The sequence below is a fragment of the Meriones unguiculatus genome, chromosome 11, assembly GCF_030254825.1.
Source record: "Meriones unguiculatus strain TT.TT164.6M chromosome 11, Bangor_MerUng_6.1, whole genome shotgun sequence".
Classification (NCBI taxonomy): Eukaryota; Metazoa; Chordata; class Mammalia; order Rodentia; family Muridae; genus Meriones; species Meriones unguiculatus.
Genome location: NC_083359.1, coordinates 90,188,640 through 90,200,658, shown reverse-complemented (window position 1 = coordinate 90,200,658; position 12,019 = coordinate 90,188,640). Strand labels below are relative to the sequence as shown.

The window sequence follows — 12,019 nt, the reverse complement described above, 5'->3', positions numbered from 1 at the left end:
ATCAAATACAAAGCACCAGACAGTGCTGTTACCATTCCTCTTTTTTTGTCTAATTAAAAGGGCTATTTAAAAAAAAAAACTTTGTACAGTAAGAACAATTATGAAACAATTATAAAGATCAATAGGTAAGATTTATATACACAATGTCAAGTCTAAAGGTTTTTGACAAGCTTGAAGAAATTACTATTTATCCTATTTTGGTGAGCGTGAAGTTTTGTACCCAAATGATTATCTTATATCTATCAACCTAAAATAATCTATCTAGACTTTACAACATCTTTTTAATTCCTAAGCAACTAAGCTTAACTGTAAAATGATAACTATCCGGTCTTCAAAACATTTCATGATGTAGCAGCTATTGGGATGAATCTGTTCTAGAAAGAGAAATGCGGATATGTGAGACAAGTTCTCCTGAACATGAACTGAAAACAGGAGGCCATGTTGACAGCACAAAATGAACCAGATAGCTCATAAAGAGTGCATGTAAAAGCAAGCAGTGATGGGACAGGGACATGGACAAGGAGTGTTTCACCCTGGAACATCCCTAAACAGCATATTCACATAGAGCATGCAAGGAGAAGATGAGAAGGCAGCCTCTGTTCTGAATGCTTTTATTCGACTCTTCGAAGATATTTATGACTTGAGACAGGCAACTATGTGGGTAGGTGGGAAACCATAGGTGTACTGGTAGGATAGGGGTGGGCTGCTACAAAAGAATTAGGGTTAAAGGGGACATATAATGAGATATAAGGTCAGGAAGTTCAGCAGGTAGAGCACGGGTCGAGAGCTGACTGCAGGAGTGCAGACTTTATTTTCCATAGGGAACCACTAGGATTTTCAGAAGGTTGAAGAGACATTGTTAAGTCTGTGTTTCAGAAAAGCTACCTCTCTGGAGGTGTGTTGGATGGACAGATTGCTGTCAGGATGAGGGTGAGTAAAAACTATGTCTACAGTCCACTGCAGCTCACTAGGAACACACACACACACACACACACACACACACACACACACACACCATTTGGCTAACAGCGAATCTGAGAAATGGAATACTGTGTTGCCTGAGGACATGGCCTCTCAGTCAGAAAGCTACTTCCTACACTAGCTATATATAATTTTGCTAATAATGCTCAAGTTTCCAGAATAACATGAAGTTGAAAATATGTCATGGTTTTGTTAAGCACTAAATGTGATGACAACACACTGCACAACCCTAGACTATTGCCTGAAGAAAACCCGAGAGCTGACATTACTATAATTATTCTTCACTAACTGTGGATGTGAGATCCAAGTCACTGAAGGCTTCAGAAATGTCAGCACCAGAGGTATCCTGAGGCCCACCAAAGCAGGAAGGCATTCTCTCCAGCTACTGGTTTGTTGCTTTAAGAAAGTTTTAAGAAGGTCTGGACACAGAAAACAGAATCCCCCGAAGTCTGTTCCAAGTTTGTTTCTCAGAAATGACTTCACTGAGTCAACATTTCCCATCTCCACAGCCCCTCCACCATGACTTCCTAACTCATCATTGTCTCGTACCACCTTTTGGAAATGTTCTCGAGAGAACTTAACAGAGAGAGTCTATCAGAGGCATTGTTCACAGCCACTTAAGGATTATCTTACAAACAGCCTCTGTGACCCAGAGAGACAAGCTACCAGGATTACAAGTGATTTCTTATTTTCCTGGCAGATGTCATGAAACAATATTAGCCGGGGAGACTGCCATTAGCAACAAAAAGAAAATAAAGCAATGAAAGTTCTTGGAGGAAAAACAAGATGAAGGTAATTGGTCCTCAGTTCTAGTTGTTGACTCACTGGGTATGAGGTGCCGGAGCACACAGCTGAAGGCAGTCGTTGACAGCTGTCTTCTGTGAGACAAGACCAGGGGTTTGTTTAGAAATGAATCACAGAACTCAGCACACCACAGAATCATAAAGGGAGCTTAATTAACTGGAAAGCCTTCCTTGTAACAGCTCATTTGTAAGGAGGGCAGGGGTACCTCGTGAAGACAGCTTTGTTCCAGGCTCCTTTGTTGGAGATGATGATTTCCTGCCAAACATCTAGCACTCTGCCCACCCCGCCTCCACACCTCCCTCTTTCCAGAAGGCCCCATCAATCTTGGGCTCACTTCCTTCTCTTCGCCTTCCCATATTATCTAGGTAATGGAACTTGTGTGTGTTAGGGGGTGTTCTGGGAGAAGAGATAAGAAATAAAATGGTTAATTACATTGTTGAGTATACTCCACTGAAGATATTTTTCTACAGCACAAGCAATGGGAAAGAATTACTCTCACACAGACATTTCTGAACTGTGACTAGAATATATGTGTATGTATGTGTAGGTGTGGGTTCATGTGAACATGTATGCTTGTGCAGGAGGCCAGAAGTTGAGCATAGGTTATCTTCCTCAATAGCTTTACAACTTACTTTCAGAGACAGGGACTGTCGTGGAACCTGGAGCTCACTGACTTGACTAGATGAGCTCTTGGCTTCCCCCTCTCTGGCCTTCCTTGGCATTGGGTTACAGATGAGTGCAACAATACTTGGCTTTTTATGAACATGCTGAGTATCTAAACCCACGTGTTCATGATTGCACAGCAAACACTTCACCGGTAGACCCATCTCCTAAGCCCTCAAACCAGGATTTCTAAAGCTTTATCTTTGAGGGAAGAAGGGAATAGTTTGCTGTCTTGTTCTTCTGCTATAGCCCCTCATATGTCAGTGACTCTATTAGCTTATCAATGCACTGAACTGTAAGCATGATATATGCATCGACAAGGACCTTTGCCTTGGGGCTGCAGAGAGGCTCAGTAGTTAAGCACAGTTGATGTTCCAGAATGCCCGAGTTTGGTTCCTAGCACCCACATTGGGCCACACTCCAACCACCTGTAACTCCAGTTCCAGGGGACCCAATGCCTTCTTCTGACTTCTTCAAGAACCCTTTACACATGTGGGGCGCACACACACACACACGCAAACTTTAAAAAAAAAACAAACTTTCCCATATTTCTCTGTTTTTCCCTATAAATTACAGACATTTTCTTTAGAGGTTTCACAAAATGTTTCTCTTTCAACAAACTTTTCTATATACCTCTTTGTCTTAATTGGTGCTATAAGACATTGCTTGTAACACCTCAGCATTGACATTGCTTTGCTTTTATTAGTGTCTGGATTCCACAAGCATTGTTTACCATCTGAAATTTAAAAAACAAGACTTATTGCCTCTGAAATGCTTGGAGGTGTGTTGTATTGGCAAGTTAATATTTGCTGTTGATATGTGCTTAGTAAAGCTTCAGTTAACCCTAAACCAGCTGTATTCCCAAATCACCACACAGAGACTGGGATTTATTTAATTAAACTAGAACACAATACTGGGCAATAGTTACTCCATCCTAAACCTCCAAGCCCTCATAGTTTCCTAACATTTAGATTTCCCACATCATACTTGCTTTTTGTGAAATTTTAGGTCCGGTTCATTTCTCCACGTCGTTTCAAGACCTCTCCTCCTGTTTCTGCTCTCCCAGCCTCTGCTCTCTCTCCTCCTCTGCCTCCTACTCCTTCCTGTCCTCTGGCTCCTCCCCTCTCCAGCCTACTCCTTCCTCTTCATTGCTCAACATTGTGGCTGGTTGTTTTATTTTGGCATGTTTTCACAAAGCTGAGACAGGTGATGCTTAGAATAAGTATCACAATGCAATGTCCGGATTGAAACCAGAGAGTGGAGGAGAGAAATCAGCATTTGAATGAACAAGGGTAAGGTGTATACATTCCAAAAGAACATTATACCAACAGAGGTGTTCACGGGAGCATGCTCGAGGATGCAAAATTAATCCTATCTTTAATACTTACAACTATGCAAAGTTAGCTACATTGTTTTACCTGTTGGAATTTACCCGGTTATATGAGCATAAAAATGGCTTGAACAATGCTAGCTTGCTGTGAGGATTAACTACAACATATGCAAACCACTTGAAATGCCATCCGAAACCTTGTTTTGTGCTTGGTAAATGGTATCTTAAAGCAAACGCTGTGTTCTGTAGTAGTGATGTGTAGGAATTATCATCTTCAGATAAAACACTCATGCTTTGCTTTCAAGCTGATTTTCAATTGAAAACAAAAGAGCCATTTCTGAGGATGAGCAGTGAGGACTTCCTGAGCACTCTTCTGCAGTGAGCACAGCCCCTCTTTTCTTAAGGGCGCTACTCATCCATGAGTAATTTACAATGAACCTTGTGTTACCTGAAGAGCTCTCTAAGATTCACTGCTAGGATAAACTTTCCAAAAATCAGAAAGGCCTTTCCAGATACATTTCCATATTACCGCCTGGATATTTGACCCACATCTTTGCTAGGGCAATGATTACTTTCAGCATTTTCTCAGTCATTGCTGGGGCAAAATACCTGATAAGAAGGAACCTAAAGGGAGCGGGTCTGATTTCAACCCACAACTTAAAGTTAAAAAGGGCTATATTCTGTGCTAGCAGAAAGGTATGGCAGCAGGAACTAAAGACAGCCATTCACATCATACCAGAAGTCAGAAGCAAAGAAATGAATCCTGGCACTCAGATTTCTTTCTTTCTGTTTTTGTTATTGTACTATGTTTGTTTGTTTGTTTGATTGATTTTGTTTTTTTGTCTAGTCTACCCTCCCCCGCCCCCCAGCATTGGGCTAATGTTGCCCACATTCACGGCGGGTCTTCTTAGTTAAACTACTCTGGAAATACCTTTGGGCACCCAAAGGTATTTCCAGAGTAGTTTAACTCAAAGGTGTATCTCCTAGGTGACTTCAAGGCTAGTCAGGTTGACAATGATGATAACCATCACAGACGCCATGCTTATTTCTAACTAATTATCTCTGCTAATTTAGAGTAGTTTAATATGTAACAAATAACGAGTAAAATTTCATATCAGGCAAATAGATCCAGGCAAATTGCATGTAGCCTTGCCAAAAAACATTTTCAAATCACCCAAACATGACTGTAGTTATAGGGAGCATGATCAGGTAGAAACTTATATTTAGTCATATATATATAACCAATCTTTTTTGCATTATACGTATTTATTAAATTTATTCATTTAGTGCATTGTGGGATGCCCATGTGGATATTTATGGAAGTCATAAAATAACTTGTGGAAGATAGTTGTCTTCTTCCACCACAGGGGGCCCGGAGATTGCACTCAGGTTGCCAGGCTTGGGAACCAGCACACTGAGCCATTTCAAGGGGTCTGTTTTGTTTTTTGACATGGGAGTCTCACTATGTAACCTAGGTTGGTCTTGAACTCTAAGAACTTCCTTCTACTTCCTCAAGTCTGTACTACTAGTCTCAACTTTCATAACTTTTCATTAAAGTTTTCTCTCACCTTTCTTTCTCAATAAAGTGATGACCTTCTCCAGTGTAATTCCCTGTGTCTGTCACAGCGTTCTTTCACAGAACTGCCAGTGCATTATTGTTCTAAGTAGAGGAGCAGAAACCAACATTTATTCATGTCTGTGCTCTTACTCTTTAGACTATACCACATTCCATGTGGTCTATGATCAGTGAATGTGATTTCAATTAATTAGCACGCTTTATCATGTGATCACACTTTATCGCTAACTTGCTCTATGGCTTTCAAATAATCATTTCTACTGAAAAAAAAATATTAGCTACAAAGAAGCTGTCCCTTGTGAGCGGGCCAGCTTGAGCAGTCAGCTTTCCAGACATCACTTTCTTCTAGCCTATGCTACCTCTCTCAGTACAGAGTTGATGGAGTAGGACAATCAGAGATCTAACAATTTGGTTATTAGATCTGGGTGAGGCCAATAGGCCTCTTAGAGAGGCAGAGATTTAGCTCTCCTGGGTTTAATATGGTTAGAGACAATAATTTGCTCTTACCTTTGATTTTTATTATTATTATTATTTTAGTGAACAGGCACCAAGATCAAAGTCTTCTCTAATTTATCTTTGTCATTTCACTTTAATGGTGGTTGACAAGCTATTAGGGTTTTCTGGAGAAGCTTTGATTTTACTCAAAATGAGATGATAGAAATCTCACCATATTCTATATATATCCTATAATGATCCTAAAAAGGGAGAGTGGGAGCAGAATTATCCTAGAATTAAAGATCTGCTATCCTTAATCATCATTTTGTAGATAAGGAACCTGTGGATTAGAGACACTAATTCATTCCTTGTGCTGAGCACTCACCAGGTAACAAAGCAGGGGAAGTATTTCCCGGAAAGCACAGCCTGGTGCACACAAACCTTTCACTTCTTTCCGTCATTACTGGTGCTTCTTTTGGAATCTTGGTCATTAATAACTCTTCTTATCTTTAGGATAGATAGAGATACAGATAGAGTGAGGGAGGCTGTATTAATAGCTGTTTGATAAACACAACATACATTTCTCAGTAAAACTGTAACTGGCTTTGGGATAATAGGTAGGACCAGCTTATGACCATTTCAGCATCTTCCATAAGTGTGAACTTAGACACTGTCAAGAGAAAGAATTGGTCCAAAGCCTAGGGAGAAACTAGAGAATGGTCCACTTCACCAGTTGGGGCAAAAGACATTCTGCATTAAGAGCTTCATGAATGGGAGGAAGAACAGAGAACACCTTTTCCTGTCTTGTAAAGAAAAAAAAAAAAAGCACAAAATTCAAGGGGAGAGAAATGTACTCACATTTCCATTCAATTTAATCAACAAAAATTAAGTGAAGTTACTCCCCAACTGAGCAGGAAGCTCTCAAATTTCAAATCCTTGGTGAGAACAAATTTGGGAGGAGGGAGAGACAGGAAGGGTGCACTCGGGGAGCAATGGGAAATGTAACTCCTATCCAATAAAGAGTGAGCTTTTCTGGAAGATTTTAGTTTAGTGTTCATCACTTCCTCCATGCACCATAGCAACAGCTCCTAATTAGTATGCACGTTTCCAGTTTAATTTGTTTTTCACAGCATGGCAGTTCTTCCTCTTAGATGATTAAAAAAAGACTCTTTCTTCTAAACTTTTACTATTTCCTGAAAAAATAACTACAGTTCATGCCTCAGTTTCCTCTTCTATAAAACGAGGAAGATGCTCACCAGCATGTAAGGGATTTTTGTAACAAACAGGAGTGCCGATTGCATAAATCGCTAATGGCATTGACTATTTTTCTCTTCTTTATGTTTCTGTTTTCCTCTTTATCTCAGCTATTCCTGCTGGGTAACACAGTATTCCTCCTATTAGGTGCCACTTTGCAACAGATCCCAGAGTAGTATTGGGCTTGAGGCGGGAGTAGTCCTCATAGAAGTCATATAACTTACGTCACGTAATGAGTCTTGGATGATCAAGGACAAGAGACCCCTCCAAGAAGACCATTGGCTTCCCCGATTGAGACTTATGCTTGTCTGCAGATGGTGCTCAGGGCACTTGGAGTGCCTGATGATGTGCTAGTGAGAGACAATCATTTGAAACTCAAGATGTAATTTCCATCTTCTGGACCCAGTCATCACTGCACTTTCTGTAAGCGAAGCAAGGATGACAAAGACAAACACAAAAAAAGGGTGTCTATAATTGTGGCTGTGGCCTTTAGCCTTCGACGTGATTTGCCCATCTTTATGAGTGTTGCCGAGAGTATTCTTACTGCGGATGTGTGAGGCAAAAGGGAGTCTGTAATAACTGACAGCTGTAATTGAGTCATTGTGGACCCAAGAGTCAGCAGAAGTGGGGTTTAGTCTGGAGTGGAGAGCACCTACGGTAGCCAGATCTAAGGGCAGAGTTCAGGATTTGGCCTTTTCTTGCTTACCTCATCACTGTTTAAAGCTCTTGGCAGAAAGGGCCTGGAAAAAAAATAGAAAATATTATTAGTGTTAGATTAGTGCCAGTTTCAACTAAGCCCTGTTGAGTCAATAACTCGGTGCCAGAAGACTGGTTGAGACAGTAAGAATAAATAACTTCTAAAGTTCCTTGAGCATTTGAATTTATGATCTATAAAATTCTACCCATAGAAGGGAAAACTCTGTATATGTAAAAATTACAGACAAGTTCTGCCCAGGGCTTAGTCATTACCAAGAGAGTTTTCCACAAATACGTGGTTTAGATGTTTTTAACAGACCTTAAATATCTCAAATACTGCAGACCCTCCCGACAGAGGAGGGCTGGGAAGCTACAGTCCTGGTTTATGAAGCTTCGGCTCTGTGGGGGAACAGTCAAGACTGGAAGGTGTTAGTGATCCTCTTTGGATTTATTTTTCTCAGTTACACTCCTGTGGGAGGCGAGCAAACATGAGGCTCTCCCTGCTGAGAGGCCAGTGCTGCCTCTTCTACCTTGCAGGCTCTGGAGTGCACCAGGGACCCGGAGATGCCCATCACTTGCTTCGATGTTCCTAGTGACTGGAGGTGCTTCACCAACCAGTCCAGACCCGCTGTGGCCATGTGGTCCGCTGACCCTGTGTTGAGACCAGTGCAAAGAACCAAAAATGAACACGTCCATTTTGCTGGCATACCTTCCTTTGGAGAGAATGCCAGCAACTGACATAGCCAAAAGGTTGAAATTAGAATATCAGAACTGTGCTAAGTACAGGACTCTGCTTTGCCTCAGTGACGCGAGGCACACATATCAGCTTGTAAGAAGTACACGGATAAGTTTGGGTCACTGCAAGAACTTGGTGAGACAATAAGATGTGCATGCCCATTTTGTCAAGAGGGAACTGGATGAAGACAGTTCACCTGATCATTGTATTATCCACTACAGATCAGAAAGGAGATTCGTGTTCTGTCTGCTTTGCCATTTACTAGCTAATGAGAGTGTAAGTAAGTACCTTCAATGGCAGTTTAATTAAACATTTACAAGTCAGCCGCACTTGACTTTTTATTTCATAGATCTTCATATAATTAAGGAAGTGCTTCTCTAAAGAGTGTTAGATGCCTCACTTCTGGAATATGTGAATCACCCAAACCCCACATAATTTTATGACTAGGAAAGGGACCATTTGCTACCATTTAAGATGCTGCTTGAAGGACTGAAGGGAAATAGTGTTTGATGGAGAAAAATGTACTACAGTCTTATACATTTGTCTTTGTTATTTTGCATTTAAGAACTGCTTTCACTCTGATGGTTTAGATTGGTTTTTACACTCTTGAGGTTCTCAGACATGTAACCACACACACTAGTCTCCATCAGCCATTAAGGATGGAAGAGGCACAGGCTGAATGTGCTGTGGAAGCTCTGTGTGCACACTGGTGACATGTAAGACTGTATGTTCGTTACTGTTATCATGATTAGGCAAGATAAACAATTTCTGTTCTATGGAAAAAATGGAGACGGGATCAAAACTTGGACACTGAAAAAAGTCTGAAATCTATTTTGATGTCCATGCTCTGATCTCTAACACGGGAGTGTGGATAGTCTTATGTGGGAGGAGGGAAGGAAAATTTGAACTCAACAATAAACATTTTAAACAAATTATAGCAAGCGGTGCTACAATAGATTCTGTGTTGAAAGTGTAACTTGGCTGGGCACCGTGGTGCAGGCCTGAAATCTAATCTCTTAGGATGTAAAGGTGAAAAAAAAAATCAGGAGTTCAAAGCTAGCCTTGGCTAATGAGATGACAAAGAATATTAAGAAACCAATATATGTATGCATATGTACATATGTAAACTTGACTATTGACATACTATATTTGCACACTTAAGAACTTGATGTTATATATTTCAAATATTTGTAGCTTACTGTTTAGAAGTACGTTCACAAAGTGATTTCTTAAGATCCACTCATCTGTTGATATTTTTGGGAAAAGTTTTCCATGTTGGTAATTTTGAGTGAACTCCCAAGGTTTGTTTTTAATTTTAACATATTTTTTTAAAAATTTTAATTTGTTAATATTAATTAGAGTTCATTCACTTTGTATCCCAGCTGTAGCCCCCTCTCTCATTCCTCTCCCTTCCCACCCTCCCTCCCTCATCTCCTCCCATGCCCCTCTCCAAGTCCACTGATAGGGGAGGTCGTCTTCCTCTTTCATTTGACCCTATCCTATCAGGTCTTATCAGGACTGGCCGAATTGTCTTCCTCTGTGGCCTGGTAAGGTTGCTCCCTCTTGGGGTGGGGTGATCAAAGAGCCAGCCATTGAGTTCATGTCAGAGAAAGGCTGTGCTCCCCTTACTAGAAAACCCACTTGGATACTGAGCTGCTGTGGGCTATATCTGTGTAGGGGTTCTAGGTTATCTCCATGAATGGTCCTTGGTTGGAGTATCAGTCTCAGAAAAGATCCCTGGGTGAAGATTTCTTGGTTCTGTTGCTCTCCTTGTGGAGCTCCTGTCCCCATCCAGGTCTTTTTATCTCCCCCTTCTTTCATAAGATTCCCTGCACTCTGCCCAAAGTTTGGCTATGAACCTCAACATTTGCTTTGATGCACTGCTGGGTAGAGTCTTTCAGAGGCCCTCTTGGGTAGTCTCCTGTCCTGTTTCTTGTTTTCTCCCTCTTCTCATGTCCATTCCATTTGCCTTTTTGAGTGAGGATAGAGCATCTTGCCCTGGGTCCTCCTTCTTTCTTAGCTTCTTTAGGTGTACAGACTTTACCATGTTTATCCTATATTATATGTCTAATATCTACTTATAAGTGAGTATATACCATGTGTGTCTTTCTGCTTCTGGGATACCTCACTCAGGATGATCTTTTCTAGATCCACCATTTGCCTCTTAAAAGTATAAAATAAAGCATAAATACTAAAAACAGAGAGAGAGAGAGAGAGAGAGAGAGAGAGAGAGGATGCAGGAGATGAACTCTGTCATGCCTGAGATGAGTTTGTACTCTTTCTTTGTGAAGGACCATGGCTTCTCATTGGAGCTGATGTACATACAGGATTACAGAGCATGGCCATGGCATATGTTCACTATCTTGAGAAACTTTACAAGCAGATCAAAATATTTTATTTTTATTTGCATTTTTAAAATTCCAAAACCACAATATAGAAAATATTAAACAGAGAGATATTACCCTATGTCCTAACACTTTAATCCAATCTTGCCATATCTTTTTTCACTGTTCTACACTTTTATATTATTTCAAAAAAAACATAGTTTATGAATAGCAGTACAAATTACATTTTGAATAACACTCTACCTGAATGATTTGATGTGGTTTTAAACAGAGTAAAAAGGGAAAATTTTCATTTTATAAAACCCTTTCCCCAGAACACTTTTTTAAAATCACTTTTTGTAAGTGGGACGTTGTGATAAATGTGTTTGGTGACTAGTCATGTCTGATTGCTATTTTACTGATAGCCAAGAGAATTAAAGAGAGAAACCCAATTTTCAAAGTTACTGTCTCAAATGAGCAATACCTATTGGTTACTTTGGGGATGCCAAACTGGCCTTTGTTACTTCAATGTGCAGAGAATTGTTTTCACATATATCCACCATGAGAGCAAAATGGTGGAGTTGAAACTAGAATAGACTTAGCTTTCAAGACTCTAGTGCCCTTTGCCTGACTCCATCCTCCCTCATCACCTTGTACTTTTCTTAGAGGTTTTTAATAGTATGCCTCTGGATGAAAGGTGTGGTCCTTGTATTTGTCTCTGTCTTCATTTGTTCCAAAGGGATTTCATAAATCTCATGTCTATCAATGTCGTCTGTATGTTGATGGATCCTTGTGTTATAACTCCATTCTTAGCCAGGCTCATGGCCTATGCCTGTAATCCCAGCACTCATGAAGTCAGAGGCCTGTGGATCTCTGTGAATTTGAGGCCAACCTGGTCTACAAATCAAGTCCAGGACAGCAAATGATACACAGATAAACCCTGTCTTGAAGAACAAACAAACGAACGAACAAAAAAGAAATAACTCCTGCCTAAATATCGTGCTCTATCTTTCGAGTGGTACTCACTTCATCCCTCAGAAACCACTATCTCCTGCTGTGTAAATATGTCTCTTTCAGAATGATGTAAAACAGTATCACACAATATGCAGACTCTTCATATTGACTTGCTTTCACTCAGCATGCACTCCATGAAAGACAGGGTACTGTATATATCAGTAGATACTCATTTCCATACTGTGTTCCCACCCCTCTCTATTTAA

The 12,019-nt window shown here is 40.4% G+C and overlaps 1 pseudogene; it reads left to right on the top strand.

The window, feature by feature from the left end:
• Positions 1–568: 568 nt before the first annotated feature.
• On the top strand, positions 569–8,910 carry LOC110559355 (E3 ubiquitin-protein ligase RNF125-like; annotated as a pseudogene).
• Positions 8,911–12,019: the final 3,109 nt, after the last annotated feature.